This window comes from Homalodisca vitripennis, chromosome 1 (genome assembly GCF_021130785.1).
Source record: "Homalodisca vitripennis isolate AUS2020 chromosome 1, UT_GWSS_2.1, whole genome shotgun sequence".
Taxonomy (NCBI): Eukaryota; Metazoa; Arthropoda; class Insecta; order Hemiptera; family Cicadellidae; genus Homalodisca; species Homalodisca vitripennis.
In genome coordinates, this window is record NC_060207.1 from 66,479,938 (window position 1) to 66,506,229 (window position 26,292).

A 26,292-nucleotide genomic window follows, 5' to 3' on the forward strand; every position below is an offset into this window, starting at 1 on the left:
GCGACGTCTAAAAGTCGTTTCTGAAAAACATTCATCTGTAAATTTCTGTGGGGTTTTATCCATCTCAAAAACTTAAGCCGATTCGATCTGTCATATTTTTCGAGAAGCTTTTCTATTTGAAATACGTTTAAACAAACGAACTCTTCTATAAAAATTCAAGGGCAGACCCGTAATAATCCCTAAATCTCAAACGGGATTATATTGTGTACAATCTACATTTGTCCAATTTGTGCCCACAAAAATCACCATCAGAGTAGCAAATTCAACATACAATTAATATTACCATTAATTATTAATTTAAAAAAAGTATTACCAATTATATTATTTAAAAATGTATCATGATTTTAACATATGTTGTAAATATTGTATAAAATACTGATGATTTGAGCGCTTTTTCATGGTTCAAACACATAATAAATGAAAACTTACTCAGAATGAGTTATAGCTACAATATAAATACTGAACATCTTTATTTAAGTTTATAAATAATAATGTGTTTATTTAGTTTACTCTGCTGGCATCATGAATATTCAAAGTTTCCCGGTTCACGCAAAACGATGCTAAGACAATAATAACGAATACTACCCTGAGATACAATTACAAGTATTGTGGCCTCTTCGATAAGACCCATCTTCTGTCAATATAATATATTTAAACTGAAACGAAATGACTTCAGTGTTAAATTAAATTATACTCAAACTTGGTTTCTTTGTTTATTGTGATGCTAGCATAGGATGTGGGTTTTTGTTAAATAGAAATTTGGGTAAAGTTATATTAGACAATTTCCTATACAATAACGCAAAGTTGTTGTAGTAAGATAAATCTCGATCATACGCGGGAATATATTACACAATAATATACCATTTCTAGATTATTGTATTAAAATAAATAATTAAAACTGAAATGTCAAACTGAATTTTCCTTGAGCGTTTCAGACATTAACTGTCAATATGGTTACCCCATGAAAAAGGATTGTCAATGTAACGTTATGAATGTAGTGAATATTGTCAATCATGTTACCGAAAACTGGACCTCTTTTTATTAGTTTTCATTAAACTTACATTTATGTTTATGTTTTTAGTTTTTAAACTCTTTGTTGTAGCTATAAAGCTTTATTAATGGACACAGTATTTAAACTGTGGGCTTTCCCATTAACATACTGAGTATCGCTGGTTTACAACACAATAGTTTATTAGCTGTGCATTTAGCAATTCCTCTCCCGCCAGTTTTTGCTGATAACGAAATCTGATTTCTGTCTTTCTGTACACACGATAACTGCCGAACAAATTAGCAAAGAGGATTTAAATGTGTTGTTCGATTGGGAGTCTTAATTTCTGTTTATAAAAAAGCGACTCTCGTTACATTTGTCACTAATCATATTGGCAACGAGAAAATCGCAGAATAAAAAGTTATTAAACCGAGAATATTGTGAAGGTCATATGCTATTTTCAGTAACTTATAAAAAAAAAGAAACGTTGTTATATTGGTTGCTTTCTTAGAAATCTTTAAGATTTAAGCGAAATCCAGACCTAGATGACTTTACAAGCCACCGGTAACTTACTGGAGTTTCCTGCTGCCCCAGTATTGGTACTATGGAGGATACGTATAAATGTCAAAATGCAAATACATTTACCTGAAAAGGGAGTTCTATAGTTATTTTGTAATTTTACTCAACACTTTATAAGTAATTATATAAATTAAGAAATGTTTTGTATTGTTGAATTCACATAATTAACAGTAATACTTGTTTTTTGTATCAGATCGTCTTAAACATTGTGATATTTTGATAATAGTCCAATTAATAAAATACAATGGACCTGGCACCTGACCAGTCCCGCGGATAGTACCTAATGGTAACGAGAGATTGAAGGGTCACAAGGTTCCATCTCGCACTAAATGTGTGAAAACGTACAGCCAAGTTTACACGGAAAGCAAGAACATTTATTAGGGTGTTACAACTTCTTGTTTTAATTATATGGAGAACCTTTGTCATTGTTACAGATTATAAAACTCTAGTCTCATTTGTATAAATCTTACAAAACACTAACTGCTATATCAATCTTAAACGTGTTTAATGATGTAAATTTGTCTGTGTATTCAACTACAAAATTAAGTATAGGAATAATACAACACATAGTAATACTTGTTATTTGTGTGAATTTCCATTTGAGCAAACTCGAGCGCGTGTTGAAAATGCTTCTCCAGATCCCAAACAAACAGTTCAAGTTAATGTTAACGTTAATGCAAAAAAACAAAATAAAAAAAAACATAAAGGGTTTATTCAAATAGTTTTCTAAAGGACGAAGCATTCATCATTTCCAGTTTAAATGGAACACTTCCGAAGGTCTAACTGTATCTCTTATAGAACGATTGCGCCGTGCCATTTCCATCAACTAGATAAGCGGATATATTTGTAAACTTGAATTAAATACTTTTTAGTGAAGTGGAAGAAACGGTCCACATGGAACAAAATCTGTTTAGATTGCTTGATGCACTTACGTCAATCACTGAGTGTGACAGCAACAAGTGCTTAACATCTGATGTTTGGGAAACTGTCAGAACACACTTGTCCCTACTCCATCAATTATGAGGGAAAAAGAATTAAAGCAAATAAGTGTGTGTACAGAATGTTCAAAGTTATAGTCAGCGTTCAAGTTACAGATATACACGCTACGCACAATCTACAGCCAGACAATATATAAGTGGAATTTTGGCAAAATAGTTGAAAAATAAAAAGTATTTAATTTATAAACTGAGATGAAAATAGGGTTCATTTGGTATATTCCATACCAAAACAACTGAACAACATAGTGCAGAGTTGAGGAATTCCACCAATGTCCGTCATTTACCCCACTGATACTAAGAATGAATTCCAATTTCATGTTCGTTTCTGAAAGATTTTCGATCAGTGGCCAAGGATTTACACTGTGTTCTATCCTGAAGCCATGGATTTACATAAGAGTGTAGATATTCTAGTTTCTCCTATTTTAATTTTGTATCTGAAATATTCTAAAGATAATTTAGAGTTTTATGATTTCTTACCGGATGACCTCCGTTTAGAGGCCAAGTGTATACCATACTGAGCAGTGATTTTCTTTTTTTTATGGACGTAAAATGCTTGGGTTATCAACGCCCTTAGGAAGGCTGACACCTACTCGCTTTTCGTGAACGTCATATAATCGTAGTATACTCGTGCATACTATAATTCAATAAAAGCATGTAAACTAACTTATTAGAGATTTTACCAATAATTTGTTTTATTATCTTTTTTATATCGAAGTGGCTGTAAAGGGACCTACTAGATATATAGATAGTAGATCTAAATAATAATTCTAATACAACTAGATAACAATGTAAAACATTTTGCTCAAAACTCTGACAAATAATCTCTTTCATCGAATGGCTGTAAAGGGGCTCAACTCATTAAAAATAACAATTAATACTAATTTAAAGAAAAATTACAAATTAAACAACAGTTAACAATATTAACAACAAATAAATTTATTTGCATTTAACAATAACAGTTAATACATTAGATCATATGTAATAAAGAGGTCCCCTTATGAAAGTTAAGGAGTCTAACACAGTCATCATCAGAACTCTTTCAATGAGACTGGCAGATTCGCGAAGCGAAATGTTTCGCAGATCGGCTGGAGTGTCTACTCATGACGTAATCGTGTGTTTGCAGCGTGTGTCCCAGTCAGAGACGACACAACACTCCCTCCTCGCGACGGTTCCGTCAGGACGCTGTGTCCCATGGTATAACCATTGATGTATAATAGAACTGGATCGCTAACTGAAGGCGCGAAAACGCCACAAAATCGGTCCGCCGGCCGGCCACTGACTCCGCCCCCACCCCCATGTAGGCAAGAAGGCGCGCCTACCCTATGTTTACACACACTTGCTGCACATCTGTTTTGCAGTTTACAGTTGTTTAGCGCGTTCTGTTTCAAGGTGCATTACTTGAAACATGTTAATTTAGTTTTTGGTGCAATGAGCATTAGAAAGCAGGTTTTATATGCGGGTCAAAATTGTGGTTATGTCACATTGAACAATAATAAGCATATAGATTCTCCTGAGACACTGGCTAGTAAGGCACTTGTGTTTGAAGTTGCTACATTTGACAGGTAGTTTTAACTGTGCAGTAGGCTATTTTTATATTGATAAAATAAGCTCACACGTTCTCTCCAAACTAATAAAAACATGTATTTTAAAACTTTATGATGTAGGTATTTATGTAGAAAATAAAACATTCGATGGTACATGTACGAACATAATTATCTGATGTAGAAAAGCTTGGTTGTAAATCACCAGACAAACCAATTTTCATTTTTAAAACTGGAAATCACAGAAAAGTATGTCATATCTTAGACGCATGCCATATGTTAAAATCAGCAAGAAACACACTAGCAAAAAAGGGCAAAATACAATCTGTAGATGGCCACGTTCATTTTAAGTTTATTCACAGACATAATTCCTTACAAATAAAACAGAGTATTACAATTTAAAGTTTACAAATAAATTGTCAAATAAACACATTACGTTAACCAATTTAAAAATTAATGTAAACATTGCAGCTCAGGCTTTAAGTTTGGGCGTTGCTGATGCTATTCTCTAAGAAAAAGGATCCAGACTTAGTAGAAGCTGAGGCTACAGTAAAGTTTATCAGGGTTATAGACAGACTATTTTATATTTTTAATTCCAGAGGTCCTTATGGTAAAAACCATAAGAGTCCACTAAGAAAAACAATTTGAATGAGTGCATTAACATGCTAAATGATAGTTACAAAAACTATTTATCTAATTTGAAGATTTTGGTGGTATATCTATTTTAAAACACCCAAGAAAGACGTTTGCTCTTGGATTCCTAATAAACATAAAAGTAATTACAATTTTAGCTAAGAGATTATTAGTTGATTTAGATTTTAAGTATATTCTATCATACCAGTTTTCTCAAGATCACTTGGAACTGCTTTTTTCTTGTATTAGGTCTCAAGGAGGTAATAATAATAATAATCCTAATGTTAAGCAATTCCAGTGGGCTTTGAGGAAACTTATGTTCAGAAATATTGTACAGGCCTCTGAAGATAGTAATTGTTTATATTTTGATGATATCAGTTTGCTAAAATTGAGAATTCAACACAATGGAGACGTAGAAGAGATAGATAAACTTAAAAGCTTAGTCGAAAATAATATTTGTTCATTTACAAAAACAATATCCTGTATTACATTAGTGGATTTATAGTAAAAACATTTTTCTACGATTAAATGCGAAGAATGTTGTAACTTGCTTATGTATAAAAGTATGTTAGATTTAAGCTCTTACACTCATTTCTCTGACTGTGTGTCTAGGGGAAAATTAATCAGTCTCTTCTGATGTTATGAAAATTGTAAAATTTTTGCATACCATCCTGACATGTAATGAACCAAAAATAAAATAGATACTAAATGTTTAACAATATTAGCCTGTAGAAAGCTAGCTGAAAATGTATTTAAAGGCCATTTTAGTTGCTATGATTATAGTAAAGATATTCACGAAATGGTGCTAGTAAAATTAATTGCCAATGTATTTTTTTAAATAGTGTGTTTCCATTCAGCTAAAGAAAAAACATCAAACGCTGTATTGGCCAGTCTTGGCATTCGATAAAAACTAAACAAATTAGTTTTGTTTAGAAATGTATAAATAATTAACAGGCATTAAGTACATAGTTTTATTTACGTTTGTAATATTACTTCCGAATACATATTTTTTTTAATCACTGTGATACTATATTTTACCTTATATTTTACGTTTATAATAAGATGGATACATGCGATGTTATAGTTCCTGTTTAATAGTATTAAAATTACCCTGAGATCCAATTATGTCAGAACTGTTTTCCTATTAATCATTGCAATAATTGTAATTTTGGCTTACAGACGAAGTAAAATAATAAACTTAGTGGTTTTTATACTAAAGCTTTTCAAATAAAAAAGCTTTACAAACATGAAAAACCTATAAAACGGACGAGTGCACGACAAATGCCATAAGACGGTATGCCTACACCGGGCTCTGTTGCCTACAGGTGGTAGGGGGAGTACATGAGCGCCTCATCCAGTTCTATTATACATCGATGGGTACAACACTGCTTGGATCAATCTTAGTTTGTTGTCGGCTCTCCGCCACTTGGAACTCCACCTAGCTTTTAGTTTAGCCTTCGCCACAGGGACAATGTGTCTAATGCCATCATCCGTGTAGAGAAAGGCTGGAGTTGAAGTGCTTCTTTAGCTCCTTTATCTGCCAGCTCGTTTCCAAATATTCCTAAATGACCTGGGATCCAGACAAAGGTTACAGATTGAAGGTAGTGGAGAGAGCTCTATATATCCCGAACAACAATATTCTTCGAGAAGATGTCACTTATACCCTGTAAGGCGCTAAGGGAGTCTGTACAGACTACCAACATCCCAGTCCTAGACCATACTATGCTCAAAGCCTTTGTTATGGCTGTGAATTCTACCGTATAAATGAATAAATCATTTAGACGTCTGAAGTCGTACCAACAATTCGCGGTAACGAAAGCGCACCCTGTGCTTGAATTTCCTTTCGAGCTGTCGGTATAAACTACATCGCATGGTGCGAGGCTATTTATTATTAGTCGGAATTCTTGCCGGTGCACAGCTTCTGGTGTTGACGACTTCTTAAAATTAGCCATACACAGATGCAAGGCTTTGAAACACTTCAAGGTGGGACGTCACACTGGCGTGAAATTTTAACTTCGTATTTGTCAAGGCGACAAGGTTTTCAGCATAGACTTGTAGCCCTGACACCGAAGAGCTACATATATCTTAGTCTTGCTAGGAACGACTTTTGAAATTGATTGTTGACAATTAGTTCGAAAGAAGGGTTGTCTGGTTTAGTTGATATTGAATAAAAATAAATTAAGGACATTTCCGTTCTTCTATAGATGCTTCTCCTGTTTATGCAAGAAGGCTTACAATAAGAGTTGAGGGAAAAGCTCAGTGGCCAGCCTTAAGGCAGAATTGTGTATTGTGTCCCGACAATTTTAGGGCACTGGGCCTTGCTGACCCATATGCTTGACATCCGTAATCCAACCAAGAACGAATGGTGGCTTTATAGAACTTGAGCATGAGCTCCTATCTGCCCCTCATTATGCTCCACTCAGAGCTCTAAAATGTTAAGCCGCTTTAAAAATTTTTCTCTTAGACTTCTGGGTGTGCCCCCCAAGTTAGACTGGTATCGAAAGTGTGACCCAGAAGTTTAATATTCTCACAACTATTGATTCAATGTCCCTTCAGTATGAGAGTTTTACTCTACATTGTGCGATGGATCGAAGAAAGAAGATTGTTCTTTTTCAGGAACCACACAAGTCTCCGATTAACCATCCTCTCGAGGATTTTGTAAAAGCAACTTATGAGGGAGGTGAGCCGATAACTTGGAGGGAGGTAGCCGGAGAGGTCATATCCTGACCCATAGTACAAAATAGTATAGAGAATATTATTTGGACCAGGTGAGAAATTTGATGCAGATTTTAAGGAGTTTAGTTCGTCTTTAGAGAAGGAAGGTTCAGTGGGGATTTCTTATTTGTTACAAAATTCGGGGGCAATATTTTCTTATTGAAATTCACGAGCATATGAGGACGTTTTCGAAAAATCCGCGAAGTGAACTGCAAACAAATTGGCGATAATCCAAGGATCTGTAACTATGTAATCGCCTTTTTCAGATCGAAGAGGTGGATTGTTAAAATTGCTCGCAGATTTTTCCAAACATCTGCTGCGGGAGTAGTTCTTTGTAATTTGCTTGTGTAATCCAACCATGACTGCCTCTACTTAATCTGAAAACTGGTTTCGCCTTTCCTCTAGCTTTTCGGTATCTTTTAAGATTTGTTTCTATCGGAAGTCTGTTAAATATTTTTAAACATTACCTACGATCTCTTAGAGTATTTGAAAAATCCTCGGACCACCAAGGAACTGGTCGTCGACTTTATTTCCCAGAAGATTTTGGGATCTTAGCTCGACCACAGTTTTAACTGCAGATGTAAACAATGCATTTGCTGTGTTTATGTCTGTATTTCGAATGTTAGTGGTTTGAGAAGCCGTATTATTTTGGAACTTACTCCAATCGGGTCTTTTTACCTTCCACCTTGAAAATATGATAGTCAGAGGAGGAAAAGACTGAAATGATATGGCATTGGGCGCATGGTCATTCCCTGACACGTCAGGAAGTACACTCCAATAGACTCGAGTTGCCAAAGCCGAACTGCAGATAGATCAATTTAATTTGTATTGATGTCGCCGACTATAAGAAAGGGAGAGGGGGCCTGATTGCTTATATCTCGTAAATATCTCGTATAGCCAAACTAAAAGGTAATTTGGTAAAGGTTAGACTGTTAATTTAAAGGTAACGGTGATTTCTACTGCAATCGCATGCAGATTAGTGGCCATGGTTAACGCTCTGGCATTTAGGGAGGCATCTGCTAGTATCGCAACACCCACCACAGGTTATTTCCTGACAATTATCCAAAAGAAAGATGTTATAGTCATTAATTTATAATTTTGTTTGAGGTGACAATTTTATCTCTTGAATGCATAATAACTTTGGGTTTATGGTGTTAATAAGCATCTTTAGGTCTTCAAAATTATTTCACAAACCGTTAACGTTAATATTCCTCATTAAGAGATGCATTGATTCATGGTTAATTTATAATATCCTCCACCCGTGCAGTGGGTATGCATCTAGCGTAGGAAAACTGTTAATAGTTTGTGAATATTCATTGCACAATCGCTTCTTTCTTTCTTCACCCTTAACAACAAGCACCTGGGCTCACCAAGGTAAAGAGCAGAGTTCAATAACTTCTTCAGAGAGGAGACTCTCAGTTTATTCTTTTATTTCCTCAGATTTGGTTTATTCAAGGGGCCATCTTTTCTCAATAGAGTAATCCAAATAAACAGATTGAAATCAAATAACCGAAACCATTCAAAAAGAAATACTCGAACGTGTTTGTTCGGTTATTACACTCACTCAATTACAAAAAGTGTTTTGTAAACATGGTTGGTGTCATTGTTTATACCAGTCATAACATAACACTTTCTAATCGCGGAAAGAGTAATTTATAGAAAATAAGTAACTATTGGAGTGCCTTTGGAGTTTTTAATACAGTTTTCATTTACAATGTACATGCTGTCATAAAATCTATTAATTATATGTTGCAAATGGTTCTGTAACATAACCTCAACTGTGGCTGTTCCTGGTGCTTAGGTTATGATGGTGCTTTGTATTTTTTATTCATATTAAGGGTACAGTGGTATTGTTTAGGGTATAATCAGTGGAAATTAGGTTTTCGAACTGGTTATTTTAATTTACAGACATATACAGGATAATTTAAAGGTAGGCATAACCTAAGTAAAGGCAGACAACCTAGGACCTAGCATGACAAAAGTAATTTTGTCATATTAATCTAAATATTCTTCACAAACCATATTGACCTGGCTCACTGAGTTTACAGGTATTTGAGATAACTGGATCTAGAAATAGTTTTATTTTTAACATAAGGTTCAGTATACTACATAAAACAGAATTAGGAGTAGCAACACTAAATGTCGTGTAATAGGCTTCACTGAGGTTGCTTGCAAAATTTCAAATCTATAGCTCATTTCATTCTTGATAGATAGACAATTGTACAAAAATAAATGTTAATATCACACTGGCAGACAAAGGGGAAGATTGATAGGTTTCAGTGATGTTCAGGCAAAATTCAATGATTTAACATACACCATAATAAAACTCATTGTCTATGTAGAAATGATATATGCAAAATTAAGTTTACATATGAAATCTTTCTTTAAGTATCTTGCCACATGATACATTCACAATTTGTTTTGTTCATTATGTTTTTTCTTTTTCAAATCAGTGTTCATATAATAAAAATTTTAGTGAGCGTGGAAAGATACTACTAAGCTATAGCTATAAATATCAAATCTTGTTACCAACTCTAAACATTGGCTTTTCATTTTCTTTTTCTTTGAACTCTATGAATAAAATATCACATGTTGAAATCTTATATGAATGAAATTTGTTTGTTTAAAACTTTAATTATTCTACTATTTTCTCATTGCCATTATAGCAACCCGTAAGACTAATGTAAAAAGATTTGCTAATAATCAGCCCAATTCCATGGAGTGACATGCATCATCAACACACTCAATGATACCATTTAGAAATGAAGCTTAATGCAAACTTTTGTCTTAGGTCAGTTTGTTTGTGAGATGTGCTAGCAAATAAATGAAATTTTTCTAGTCCCCCGATTGACTCTTAGCCAAAATCATTAAGCCTACACTTGTTTGCAGATAAAGTATGCTTTGACAATTTGCTTGTAAAGCACTAATTTTCTTAACGTATTTCCTGACAGATATGAAGATCCCAAAGTTACCACTGGACATTAAGGTCCCTGCTACGGTTCTGGCACGCCGCCATGCCGTCTGTTTGGTGTGGAACAACCCGCAGCACTGGCTACTACTGGTGAGTCTGCAGTCTCTTGTTCTGTCTGTAATAAGCTGTAATTATAATATGTAAATAGTTTTATGTAGTCTTAAAAGATTATTTCCTCTCTCTAATTCTCAGTACATAAATAAAAAAATCAGCATTAAAAAGTTGAGCTATTTATAGACAGGGATCTTATTATCAAGTCCCAGCAGTAACAACAGTGACATATACTATTACTGTGATAAGTCAGAACGTTTTATTTAACCACATACATTTTCTCATATCAAGTAACTGAAAATAATTCAATAATAACAGACTGTACCCTATTGTTTTTTTCCATATATGAGTAATATTTATTGTTATTCTGCATTCAAGAATTATCCTTTTAAAAATTGTCTATATATACTATGTATAACAGATATTAATTTATGAAATTCTGCATGATGCAAGAAATTTGAGATTTTATAGAAAACCAAAAACTTTCAGTGAAAAAAATATACAAACCTTCCATTCAAAACTCAGCACAATAAACAAAAACTGTAAAACACAAGGTACTTAAAAGAAAAATATATTAGAATAGTATATTATGACAAATTATAATTATGTTCAGCCAAATATGTATAACCTGTAATAAATCAAAATCAAGGTCTCAAAAAATAAAATATGTCTTCTAATCCATGCAGAATAAATTCACAATTGTAGGACACAAGGTGTTTAGGTATCAGAGGGTGGGGTGTACGAGGTGTGGCTAGAAAATAATTGGATTAGTATTGGTGAAGCCACAGAACGAACACAATAAGGCTGAATACTGTATGGCTAGTCAAATGACTCTCCCCCCACGAGTTTCATCAGGCTCCTGTACTTATTCCATCCGTAGCACCAGTTAACCTTTTGTGTTTGTGGCGGAAAAATGTTGAGTCAAATTTCTTTTCAAACTTAAAATTATCTGTAGCTAGTGAAACGTTTGTAATGTTACAAAAAGTGTACGGTGACGACGTCAATCAATGCTTTTGAAATCTCCTGCTTTTCGCTATGGCAGAAAAAGCGTAAATGAAAAAAATCAAAATTCATGGCCGTTATGATTGTTTTTTTGATATCAAAGGGATCATGCCCATTGATTGGGTACTGGAGAGGCAGACAGTGAATCAGAGTTAGCCTACTACATTAGCGTCCTGTATGAATTACCCTATATGAACGTGTACAGAGAAAACGGAACAATTTGTGGTAAAACAAGTCATGAATCCTCCACCAGGACAATGCTCTAGCTCACAAAACTTTCTTTGTCAGTGAAGAGGTTTTTGGCCAAACAAAACATCTCCATTTTAGATCATCCACCCTACTCACCCGACTTAACCCCCTGTGATTGTTTTATGTACCCTAATGTCGTCAGCTTTGAAAGAAACGAGATTTGAGACTGTTAAAGCAGTATAAGAAAAAGCTACGAAAGTCACGAACAGATTTACGGAAAATGATCTGCAGTATTGTTATGAGTGGAAAATTTGCATGGAGTGGTGTAGAGATCGAGAAGGGGACTACATTGATGGCAGTAATTATCTGTAAGTAAAATTTGTTTCCAACGTCAGTCAGATTATTTTATCTACACCTTGTATTGTTACAAATTTAATATTTAAGATTAGCCTATCTGTGTAATAATCAGAAATATCCTGTACAATTTAAAAAATCATAAGTGTCCATAAAGGTAAAAAAAATTCAATTAGGTGGAATATTAGAACTGGTAACTTGAAGGAGAACATGTAGTGCATATTAATACAAATTTGATTTTCATTTGGTTGAACACAACCATGTCAAGAAACAATCCTGAAAAAGTTCTCTAAACTTTGATATACGGGTTAAAAATTCAACATTGTGGGATACAAGGTGTTTTAGGTTCAAATATGTAGTACCTAACCCCTCAAATTACATTTTGATATGTCTTATTAGAACTATATAAAAAAAATCCCAAAATATCACCTGAAAGTAAAAATATGCTCACAAATTCCTATAGGACAAAATTTCCTAAAGTTTGGAGAACCTGGTACTCAAAAGTATAAAACTAAACCTTGTGAAAAAATATGATATTTTATTTTTGTTTGAATTTGGAAACTTTCTTTGAACAGATAGATAGATAGAAAATCATACAGAAAAACCATTTTTACATCCCTTTGGCAGGGATGAAAGTGGTCCCTTTGTTAAGGAACGGTGAAGGTATTTTGACCGAAGGTAAGTCTCTGCTTCCTTTTTTTAATTTTTTTACTTTGTTACTTTATCTTCACAAATACTTGAAGTTAATAAGTTAGTCTGATGTATAATCTAAATCAATTAAGTTTTCATAGTTGTAATATTACATAAAAAGAATTGTGAACCATTATAAATGTCTTGGAGAGTAGAAAGTATAATCTTTGCATACTTTCAAAACAGGATTTTGCTGTAAATTTGGCTGAAAAAAATAATGTTCTTGATCGCTATGGGTGATTACAACACATGCTTACCAATACACTGTATGAACTTAAAAGTACTAATGTTATCATGCTTGGAATTCCTAAAAGATATGACAAACCTAACCTAAGCTCTCAAATAACGGAAATAAATAAAGACGTAAAAGCAAAATTACAGATACCCATACTCACATCACTTTTGTTTCTCTTGAGGCATTTCCCAGACTTTCTAATGTAAAGCATGTTTTGCATTTAAATGGATTGGATTAGAGGAAACTTGCTGGCTTATTGTAAGATCATTTTTGGTTTGGGATGGATGGGAACTCAAACTACCGAAGAGGTCACAATTGATTATAAACATAAAAGAACACATCATAGAGTGTACAGAACAAGAGTTTGGCTTTTTCATGGTACAGACCCTTAATATCACTTTAAAGCGTAGCGAATAGACATTATTTGTGTGAATTAGATACTGAGTCCAATTCAAGACAAAATGCACACAAAACTGTTTGGATGAATTAAAAAAACCAACTGGATTTCTTAGGTCAAATCAGAACCGTATGCAAAAAGAAGTAGCATCCATTTGTTTCTTTATTTGCCGGGTCATGGATAATTTTACTTCTGTGTGGGGAATGCATATATATTTTTACTTCACTAAAATATTAATGGCATCAGGATGATTAAAAGAGGCCCTACAAATACAATTGGAATGTGATAGTCCTGTTATTATGTGTCTAATTGAGCATAACTTACCTCAAATACACTTGGAATGTGATAGTCCTGTTATTATGTCTCTAACTGAGCATAACTTACCTCAAATACAGTTGGAGTGTTATTGTCTCCCTGAATATAAACGTATCTCAGCTTTTTGTTGTCATCGTCGTTGGAAAGGTTGTGTAGCCATATTTATGAAATCTAAACTAGATGTTAAGCCTGCTAATATTTCTGATTTTTCCTCCAAAAACATATGCCAACTAGCTCTATCAAAATTAAAATTAAAAATTAAGAATTGTTTTCTGATCCTTGCTGTTTATAGATCTCTTGGTCATGACTGTAACAAATTCTTTGGTCTCATTAGTCAATGTCTAGATCTTATTTTATGCAAAGGTTCTAGAGTGGTTGTCCTTAGAGACTTCAACAAAGACATTTTGAGTGAGCGTCCTTGTAATAAGATATTTATCCATAACATGGCAATGTGTGAGTTGAGGTACACAATACCCTCCTATATACAGGAGAAAAGCTCAAGATCTGCCATCAACAACATTTTTACAAATATTGAGAGTGGTCACATAAACAGCAAAGTTATAGTGACTGCTTTTTCTGACCATCATGGCCAGGAAGTGGTTGTACACATACCCCCTATGAATCAACTGAAAGTTCCTTTTTATAAGGAGTCTTGAAGATTCAGTCCTCAAAGCGTAAGCTCCTTCCTACATTATTTGAACAGGGAAACTTGGGTGGATGTTTCGGCTGCAAAAGGTTTTGATGCGAAATTCAATGAATTTCTAAAAACAGTAGCCTACATTGTTACTTTGAAGTATCATTCCCTGTAGTTGGAAGCAACTTAAGTACTCATACACATTCAACTAAGCCAGTTCTTAATCCAGAAATAATTGCTTTAAAAATTTGTCTCCAGTTCTTGCACATAGCTGCTAAGGATCTCGATTCTCATCATAATTCATGACAAGCCTACGAAAAAACAAAAGGGGAGTATAGGAAATAAATTAAAAAATCCAAATCGGATAAAATACTAAAAAAATTTTCCTCTTCACCTAACAGATCAAAAGCTACGTGGGAAGGTGTGAATTCTGAGAAACCCATGAAATCCCAGAATGTGTTAGAAATGACTGACTTAACCGACATGAGTGGTAATATCATTTCAGATTCCTTTGAGGTTGCAAACACTTTTATTCCATGTTGGCTCATGGCACAAGCCATACCAACGAGTGCAGTAACTTCAAACCTTTTGAGAAATTTATTGTTTGTCAATATGGTTAAAGAGGAAAAGGTATGTAAAACAATTCTTTCCTTGAAACCAAAGCCTTCAAAGACGAAATGTTCCCCAGACTGTTGAGACAGGAACTCAGTGACATTTCTAATCCCTTGGCATACCTTATTAACATGTCATTTCAGGAGGGTATGTTTCCAAATTCTCTTAAACATGCGATTATGACACCAGTGCACAAAAAAGGGAAATTGGATATTTGCTGCAACTATCGTTAGTGTCAACTTTCTCTAAGATCTTAGAAAAGATTTTCCAGATATACAGTAGACTACTGGTTGTTCTAAATAAAAACAATATACTTCACCCTAAACAATTTGGATTCATTAAGTTATAGTTGACAACTGAGGCTATTCACAATGTGCTTTCTTTTTTTTTTGCAAGCTCTTGATGTTGGAGAATTGGCTATGGGAGTCTTTTTTATCTTACCAGTGCCTTCAATATGGTCGATCAAAATTTGCTCCTACAAAAACTTGACTATTACGGGATTAGAGGAGTTTCCCACTCTTGGATCTCTTCATATCTCATGAGAAGGACGCAGGCAGTTTCTTTTGGGAATTCTACATGTTGTAAAAGCTCTGTTTGATCAAATTCAATGGAGATAAAGTATAGAGTTCCTCAAGGGTCTGGATCCTCTATTTTCCCTCTTATTTATTAACATCCTGCCATCTTTTATTACTGCCATAAATGCTAAAGTCTCTCTCTTTGCGGATGACACCTCTATTTCCATAAAGTCTCAAAGACAAACCAACCTTTAGAATTTTGCTTCTAGAGAAACCAGTAATTTAATGCATTTGTTTCAAAGAAACAGACTATTGCTGATTGAAGCAAAATCTCAAGTACTAGATTTCTTTATCACCAATAGATACAAACGATTGAAGCAGCCAAAACTGCTTTTGGGAGAGATTACTGTGCTACTATGTGACGTCTCAAAGTTTCTTGGGGTGTATATTGACAGCCAACTAATATTACAGGATCACATTGATTTTGTCTGCAAGAGATTGAGTTAAGGGATATTTGTAATTCTTACCTTATCCAAATTTGCGGAAACTCTACTGCTTATTATATGATATATCCATCTGTCTTATGCTGTGGCCATTTGGGAATTTGTATACGAATGCACTAGGCCAATATTCAAATTTCAAAAGAGGGCATTGAGATCAGCATTCAGGATAACTCACAAGTTTCCTTCAGGCCAATCTTTAAGGATTCGAATACTCTTACCTTTCCGTCCACTTACATTTTTAGTTGTTTAATCTTTATAGCATGATAATCTTAGCCACATAAAAATTATATTTATGACATTTTTGTACTTGTAACCTATTGTCCTTAAAATAACTTATTTCCCACAATTGGGAATTTGTGGCCTTCATTTTTCTGATCCATTTTTTAGGCCAGTGTGGATGAATCCTAGTTAAAGTTCTTAGCTTTTAAGTTAATATATTCATGTTGTAATGCATAATGGGACTCTATGTCATTTTGAAATGGAAGTTGATTGTGGGTTGATGCCCCGATCAAGAACATATACACATACACCACTCTGAGAAGCCTATTTCAGTCAAAAAGTTTATACGGCCATTGTAGTTTATTTCAGTCTAATATATTTTTGGTCCCATTGTTGAGTTTGTCTAAAGGGCCTACTTCAGTCAAAAACCAATTAAGATGTGTTTTATAACAATCTTTAAATCCATAGCAAAAATTAATTAGTAAATTTGTCTGATGTCTGCATTACACTAATGACTAAGCACTGCATACTTAATATTTGCTCAAATTTATAGTTAAACGTATATTTTTACTAAAACTTCCTATTTTATTATCTGGATAACTTCTGTGCTCATTAGTGATTAAAGAGATGCTTGAAGTAGGAAGTGTTGTTACTTTTAAGCTTACTCTATGCTTCCAATAATATAAACATTAAGTAATTTAAACTGGTACTTATATTAATTAAACATATGATTAATGTTGGCACATTATAATGTTTACAAAGTACAGTTGATTACAAAAACACATTTACTATCTGCTGATTAAGTCAAAAAGGGAGAGTTCAAGACCAGTGGGGAGTAGCCTAGAAGGATTTTTGAAATAAGAGTAGGCCAATATGTTAACCAGGAGGCCATAAGAATAACCATGTAAAATTTCAATAAAATGAGTACAGTAGTTTTCACGTGATTGAGTGACACACATACACACCAACACATACACAAACATAAAGACACTAATAGATTTTTATATAATAGTAGAGATTATAAGCTGTAGGCTATATGGCAAGGGATAAGAGCCATGGGAGTATCCTAGTGATGCTGAACCTCTCTCATGCATTTGATTCAGTGGACATTAAATTGTTGCTAGCCAAATTAAAATTTTATAAGTTTGCTGATACCGTTTTAATTGGTTCTGTTCTAATTTACTAAAAATACGGCAACAGACAACTAAAATACAAGAAAATTACCAAAAACCAGTTTTGTAGTTTTTAAAACTTCAGATGCCTTTGTTTTGGGTCTACTTATATTCATCTTATACACCACTGTCCATGGAATGAATTGTCATGGTTTTCCCTTTACTCATGTGCAGACTACACTCAACTTCTTTTGGTAACCTCCTTCAAGTGCCAATAAAGTTGTGGAATTTACTGATGACAAGTTGGTCAATATAAAAAGCTGGTCAATGGACATGGGCTTAGATTGAATGTTTTACAGATGATTAATTGCTTCGTATTTTTAACAATAATTATGCTCTTCCTTTGTTTGTAAAGTGACTCAGGAGCTTCATTCGATACTTTCACGAAGGCAAAATTGTGCACTAAGGTTTGATTATAATCTGAGAAAATTTGATCCTATTTCTCACTATAGAAATCAAGTCAATTTGCTTGACATGGTAAGGGATCTTTGTAAGCTCTAAACAATTTAAGCACAAGCGATGATTAGAGAACGACACTACAGGATGACATGCTACAACTGCCATTTGTAAAGCTAGAGGCAACAAAGAAAATGTTCTCTTACTTTGGATCCCCGAGTACCCCAAAGTACCTTCCACCCATGTTTTAGGGATTTACTTATAAGACATTAAAAATAAACATGTTCAAACTTTATATCCGGCTTGATTAAATAACGTTTTCAGGGTACAGTCTTTTATACTATGGTTTAATATATTTTAATTTGGATATAGGTACCTAAAATTAGATATATTTATAGTTATTGGCATTTTGTAAAACAGTTACATAAACTGAAATTACTCACAAATAAGGAACTTATTTATTTATTTCTACATAGGCAAGAATGAGTTCTATGATGGTGCATGTCCAACCATAGAATTTGTCTAAGGAAGCCTAATACCACACAGTAGGCTGACAATTTCTCTTTTGTCTGAACTCAGAACTCAAAACACCAACAGTGTTTACACAAATAGATATTAAAAAGTAATAACTATCACTATACTGTTACTATTTAAAATATACATCTAGTAAAATATTTAATATTCAGGTGTCTGTAATAGTATGGTTGAAATATTCCTGAACTCTATACGAGCAACTGTTCAATAAAATAGTTTTTACGCTTTTTTCATGAGCTTTGAAGGAACTTTCAGCCTTGAGTGAGTCACGCAGTGCATTAAAAAGTTTAGTGTTGCTGATAAGGAGATGTTGATGAGGGAAACTTGTGCGATGTTTAGGAATTTTGATGTTATTGGACTGCCTGAGATTGCAATAAATTGGGGTAATTGTTTCGTGAAACAACTCAAAGTTTTTCGCAGAAAGATTAAACAACTAAAAATGTAAGTGAACTTTCCGTTTAGGTGTATAATAATATTTATGATATTTTCTTTCAGTACCATATTTTCTAAGAATTATATTATGTTTGGAAAATAATGACTTTATTCCAATGTATCTAAATAATTGTATAATACAGAATGTATCCAATATTGTGATAGATTATTGTGGAGATTGCCATGTGACAGGTGCTGTGCAATCTAAACAATTTTTGATAAAGTTATCATTACTCTTATCATTGTTCAAACTCAATCATGAAAACTAGGTAAAAAGTGTTGTGAATAGTTGCACTTGACACTATTTTTAATGTAATAATATATAAAAATAACTTGTTGTTCATGAATATTGTTGCGAATTTACACACAGAAGAAGAGTTATTACATTCATTGTTCATAGTAACATCTAAGCAGTGAAATTTTCTGAATTCTAAGAATATGTTTTGAATGTTATTTTTATATTGTGTGAGTTTTTGTAACAGACTGTGAAAGGAATGATAGTGATTCATTACGTACAGATTTTAACATAACAAAATTACAGAATACAGATTATAACGAAATTACTGTAGTACCTTCTTCTGATAATGATAATACTATATGGGCAGCCTAGAGATTTTTGTACCTATAAGATAAGATACTTGTACTCATTACATAGATAGATGACATCCTTCTTCAATATTTAGATGACAGGTATTCCTACTCATCTGTAGTCTTCGGAATGTTGTTAAGCTCTGTGATCGAGTCCCCAAACTTTAAAAAGATCTTCAGTAAATTTACTTTTGGTGTCAAAAGTAAGGTTTTATTTGGAATATCTCAGTTGTTTAACTTGTTTAAGACGAATCCATTGTCAGGTTTGACTAAGTTTAGTGAAGTTTAAGAAAGACTAAGTTTTCTGAACTTTTTAAGAATTTTTCATGTTTTCAGATGTATTTATGTGCAGTAACATGTTTAAGTTGATCTTGAAAGTGAACATTTCTTATTGGTAAGATTCTCATATTTCTCAGCTTTGTTGTAAGATCTAATTTTTCATGTCTTGTATGCTCACATATTAGGGCTGTTTCAGGTAATCAATTCCTGGTGATTCTAATTGGTTGGCTGTTTTGAGTGAGGTATAATTGGTGGATTTTAGGGATAAAAACATAAAACAAATTATTGAATTAACATAATTTTGTGTAATAATACTTTTGGGGCAATAATTTACTTCTTTTAAATTGAGTCATTTGCTTTAACACCTAGAAATATTTTTTTGAGGGAGAGGCAGGAAGCATTTTTACACACAGGTGATTAGTCTCTATACCTACTCTATACTTCAAGTATCCTAATCCGGAAACTGTTTGTCACATTACTTCAGGTTAGGTGATTTAAACCTAACCCCTCAGGGCTCGTGTCGATCTAACCTTCGAAGAACTAAGGTCTAGACCCCATGATGATCTAGATCAGCCTTCTTTACATGGGAGATATCCTGGATGAAGTGCGACCAACAGGCCCACTGTTCTTGGTCCTCCAGCAACACGTGGCAGACCGAGTCTCCCAAAAAGGCACCAACAATTCATTTTGCCTTGTGGCAGGGTCCTTACCAACGTGAGTAGCAGATGAAAATTTGTTCTGCGTCGTTGGTAACACCCAGGCAATTGATGCAGTCTGGTGACCCGGTTTTGCCCATACGAAACAGGTAAGACTGGATGTACCCATGTCCACTCGGCAAGTGGTCCACCTCACCGTGTCGCCGTTCCACCCTAGGTTGGACCCGCAGGATGAGTCTTGCAGTCCATTGTCCCTGCGATTCATCATTCTGCCATTGTCAGTAGATGCAAGCATGTTCTTCATTTTTAAAACAGTCATCACCCTGTTGCTGATAGATCGCCTTCCTCTTCCCTATCAAGAGCTTGACAGGGATGACTCCAATGATCGGTCTGCTGGCTCAGAGACTGTGAGTGCGACTCTGAGTGGTGCTTGAGGCTACACTCATATGAGCCGCATCCGATACGCTTTATTGTTTAGCGTATCTGCTCAAACCTCAGTTCTATACAGGAGAATGGACATGACTACATCATCAGAAGTCTTCTACGGCTGGAGCTGGGGCTATCAATGTTGGTCATCAGGCGACTAAGGGATTAGACCTCCTTAGTGACCTTGTCCGTAGTTCGGAAAATCTGGTTCCTCCAAGTCAGCGTACAAGACCGTTACCCTAAGTACTTGGCAGTTCAGACCGTCTGAACCATCACCCCACCCACGCAGAGAGATGTGACAGTTTCTATCCTCATCTTGGTGAGACAATCTCTGTCTCAGCTAGAGCCAGAGACAGGCCATGATCTGCCATCCAGTTGTTAATGACATGCATGACTTGGTTCAGTTTCAGCTAAAGTTAATTTGAGATTGCTGTTTAGAGAACGTCAGCTTTGAATGTATGATAACATCTGTATCCTGCACTATGTATTCTTTTTATTTCTTGACCCTGATACGCTGAATCCCACAAAAAATAGCATTTTCCCAGTGCATTTTGTAGTGTATATGTATATACATATCTTTGACTCTTCTTTGCCAGCACACAGAACTAAAATTTTCTCCAAAAAACACTTCTATATTGGAGCAAGACTGTTCAACATTCTTCTCCAGGACTTTTAAAATTGCAACAGCATAAGGTTATGCAACTGGCACGAAGATAGATCAATTACAATTTATACAATCAAAGCGTTTAAGATTGCAATGAACACAAGTTTAAAACAAATGACATGTGCTTTCAGGTAAACCGATTTCAGGTTTTTGATATCATTATAAATTATAAATGTAATGTAAATTTCATTTCATGACCATATTGCTGTTCTCTAACACCTGTTGTTTCTCCACGAAAATTAATACACATTTTTTCTGAGAGTCTCCTTTTAATAAATATCCAGATAAAGAAGCCATTATATATATATATATATATATGCTTTTAAAATACATGTAGGATTACTATGGAGAAACATTAAAAAAAATACTCTACCATGATACTTTGTATGTTGTTGGCTAGGATAGTTAGGCTACATGTGTTAATATGTCAAATGTTAATATCTTGTATGAGTATATTGGGTTTGTTTACAAATTTATTTATTCTGCTATTTTCTAGTTGCTATATATCATGGTTACCCATAAAACCAAAAATTTAAAAATATTCTTTAACACTCAGCAAAATCCCATGACATTCACCATAATCAAGTTCAGTGTTCCTTACGTAGAAATGAAGCTTTACGCACAATTTCAAGTCTATATGTCAGTTCATTTTCGAGATACCTGCAGACAGACAGACCGAAATGAAATTGTTCAGGCCCATGAGTGATAGGCTGCGCTAACGTTCAGCCAACAAATGGTAACAAAAGTTTTGTAGCAAGCATCTCAGGAGTAACAACCAATGTTATACTTGTTTGCCTGTTATAACTACTGTCTTTATTGTAAATCAGCCTATTTACTGGACAGCCGCCAATGGTTGATTATTTCAAGCAGAAGTATTGTGACTGATTTGTTTTACTTCAGTTTATAATAATTATTGTTAGTTTTGTCTAGCAATAATTTGAATGTAATTGACACACATCAGGCCACATTATATCAGGACAGCTTGGTATCCCATTTATAAAGGGTTTGAGTATTATTTCCTGGTCTCACTGCCTGAGAATGTGAGAGGTGCTACTGGTAGTAGCTAGTAATCCACAAATCTTAAAGGGAATATATTGTAGATCTGGAATAAGATAAGATCTACATCCAGGACAAAAGGAGAACTTCTTCCATTATCATTCAATATTACAGTATATTGTTTTCTCTATCACCAATTCGAGACATGTCGAGGATGTTAGGTTAAGGAGAGAATTAATTAAAAGAAAATAAAAAAGCTCATGCTTCCAGATACGTGTACTTTGACGAGTTTACTTTCACTGAAAATCTTTAGTTTAGATCTTAAAAGAAAATGGAAATGATGTGCAATAAAGACTACCCCAGTTTGCACCAAAAAATACACAACTGAAAATTTCGTATAATTTAATGCTGAATTAAGTACATTTAAGAATTTCTGAAATAAAACACAATATTTTAATGATACATGTATAAAATTTTCCATCACCGAGAGTTCATGTTAAGTGCAATATAAGAACTACATTGACAGAGTAGAAGAGATCTCCATAGCATGTACCAGTCACACATCACACGATACAATAGCAGGATGAGATGGTTTCCCTCACGACAGTGGAAGTGGACTTCTCTGTTTATGTTGGTTTCTATTGTATTGCACTTATTTCGTTCAATACAAAATATTATATAAATATAATAGACTAGTTTTGAAACAACTAAGGCCGTAGTGAAATCATCTTGGGTTTTACCTGATAAGTGCAATATTAAACTTCAAACACTTTTCACACTTATATTGAGATGTAGAATGATGGTTAACATCTCATTTGAAATTTATAGTTAATACACATTCAAATACATTTTCTTGTAAAGTGTATATTTTTTTAGTTATTTAAGCGAAAATGTGTAACAAGTTGATTATCCCCTAAACAACCAATAAAATATTTAAAAAACCAAAAGGCGTTCAAATGGGTGTTCAATATCTTCAAAATGAGATCTTCTATCATTCTACCACCGCAAATAAAGATGTAAACATGTTTAAGATTGTCCTTATTAGGCTGAAATCAGGATGGTCACCAATATAGATGGCTTGTAATTATAGAATACATAAGAACAAATCCTATCTCATTGAATAATATTTAGTATTATTTATGGCAAATAATTTATATTTGTTAAAAAATTTAATTTTTGAAATATATACTTAGCCATGTTTACGTGTTTGAATATAGTTTCATTTCAATCTATTTATTGATCGAACAATGTTGTCTTACTAAGTTTTAACTTCACCATATTTTCATAGAGAATATTGATTTCCTAGCCTACATAATCAATAAATGATATCTTGTAGATCTGTGTGTACTTCAACTTTTACAGATACGAGAAAAGTTAAGCTCCTCTTTAATTGATCCTTGAGTAGACATTAAAGCAAGAAAACATTTAAATCTCTGGGTAGTCCTGCATGCCTCTGAAGGGCGTGTTAAAGTGACCATGGTTACACACGTCAATGAAAAGCTTGTTTGGGGACGATTCAACTTCTGTGTCACAAGAGTCAAAACATTATTTGAGCTAAGAACAAAAAACTGGAACATACTGTAGTATACTTATTAGTCATAGGTATCAGTCTTAGGGTCGTTTTTAAATGTATGGAGTTTTTGAAGCTGTATTTTTTAGTTTTTAGAATGATCGGGGGTACCTAAATTATTAATTGAAACCAGTGAAACAAAAAAAAAACTTACACATGGACATTTCCATTTCATTGGTGTAGCTAATAAAAAAAGTTCATACACTTTTGACATAAAAATTTAGACTTATTAGTTTTGGTGATTTTGTTATAATAATTAGATTATAGCCCGGGATTGATGTTTATCTCTTTGCTTTAGATGAGGAGACAGGAAATAATTAGGTTATATAACAAAATAAAATTTAACGATTGGTTTCAAATTCACAATATGATAGAAATATTAATAATTTTAGTTTTTTATTTAACTGTTAAAATAATTTAACATTATCGACACGTGGCTGTTGAACTATAAGTTATATCATTTCCTCATCCAAATTATGTTTTGTTAAATTGTTGAATATAAAAACATGTACATGCAACAGTCAGTGTTGTGATATATGTATTGTAGGAAAATATTAACATTTAGTAGACCTTGCATAGTCTATATTTTAAATTTCCGAACTGTTGTCTTATCTCACATTAACATGAAACGTTGCTAATTTAAACTTTGTACTTTCTGTATCTGTCTTATTCCAGATTTAGGTAAATTTAGGTTGATTAGTTTCTTGGCAGTAGTGTTTTTTTCCATGCCTCTATTTTTATTGTACATGTTGGAACAAATCTGCATACCTATAATTTTGCCAAAAGCTGGAAGAAACTTTTGAAAACTTACAAAAACTTCATACGAGTTATTAGTAGTGAATGTAAGAGTTGTTCACGGGTCTGTTTTCCATACCTGATGACTTTGCTTCAGATAGCTCGGATTCTCTAAAGTCGCAGCAAGGTAAAGGTAATTGATTTTATTTATACTGTATGTTAAAGGAGTATTCTTCACCAAACATTTGCTCTATGGGTCATCCAGTCAATAAAGGACATTACAGATAAGTGTTACGACTGTTACAAGGTTACCGCACAAGGCCACAGTTGCGTGGAAGTGGGAACTACTGACTTCACCATCGTAACGCTCCAGCACCGACATTAGGAACAAGAAACATAAACAAACTAAGGACACAAAAACAAAATGAAAAGTTGTTTCAACCAATGTCCTTAGTTTAAATTAAAGTATTTAATCAAGTGACGGCTATTTTTTTTACTATTTAAGTTGTGATACCTTTGATATACGCCTCGAATACCTTTTTACTTACGGCTTTTTGGACATCGTACACCAGACAGGGCTAGTTCATTTTTTTTTATATTTGGAGAACACTCAATTCACAACAATAATAATATAAATGGATACATAACGGAATAGACACAGTATAGCACGTGTAACAGTAAAGGTGTAACTATATAAAAAACGTTGAAGTAATGATTTTTATGTGTAAACAAAATAATTATGCAGGTATGAAGAGAGTAATATAAATACCAAGTAAGTAGTAACAAACAGTATATAAATTAATAGTGAAATACGACATTAGATGGGTATAAACCACAGCTAAGTAACGTTCCATGTAAAATGTGTCATGTTACGCAATATAATGTGTGTAGCACGTTTTAACGTGTAGATTTATTGTTGGTGTATGACATAAGGTCCTCGGGTAAACCTGGACCTACAAAACGAAAAATTGATCGAAAGGTTTATGTTACCTACGGAGCTTTCGCTGTCATGTTGTGACTACTCATATGTGTTTGAATGGAGGCCGTAAGAAACTCAATGTCTTAACATTGGTGATTTCCTTCCAGAGACATTTGGTTAATAATCTAAAAGGTCGTTTAGTAATGATGCTATCTTGATGCTTGTGGTACGACGATGTCTTGGGATCGATCGAAGAATTCATCAACCATTGACGAGAACGCTTGATGAAACTTTCAGCATTTGCAAAATGAAACGGAAACAACAGTCTTTATGGTCAGTCGACAGTGTCAGCTGTTCCGCGGGCGTGCGACAGCAGCCAGTACCACGTGACTGGTCACGTGATGCCCCCTCCCCTCGCTCACCGATATGCCACTGATATAGCGGTTCGTGTATTTCTGACACACTATTGTCAAAATGCGGACGGAGTCTCGTCTGTTTGTTGTGATAGAACAAGTTAGTCAATCCTTTTCTCCATTCCCTAATAAGTTTGTTGAATTCTTATTATTTTTCTCACAATCCCTGAAACTTGCTAATTCTGCATGTAGCACCGGACGTTGTTAATTTAAAATTCTCAATATCAAAGTCTGCAACTATCGTACGTTACGTATTTTAATTTACTAAAATTGAAGATTTCAATTAAATGTCTGTTGAGTTTAAGAATAATTTAGGCTTTTTCTACATTGATAAAAATTGCATTAAACTGGAACGATGCTTTTATTGTAAA

General features: G+C 33.9%; 1 long non-coding RNA gene across 2 annotated transcripts; it reads left to right on the forward strand.

Annotated features, from left to right (window-relative positions):
* The first annotated feature begins 9,035 nt into the window (after positions 1–9,035).
* Positions 9,036–26,079, forward strand: LOC124363767. Of its 2 annotated transcripts, none has more exons than XR_006922554.1 (3): positions 9,036–9,384; positions 10,406–10,515; positions 24,815–26,079. It is a non-coding gene; the product is annotated as an uncharacterized LOC124363767 (long non-coding RNA). The 2 variants fall into 2 exon arrangements; XR_006922553.1 differs by having other exon boundaries at positions 24,897–26,079.
* Positions 26,080–26,292: the final 213 nt, after the last annotated feature.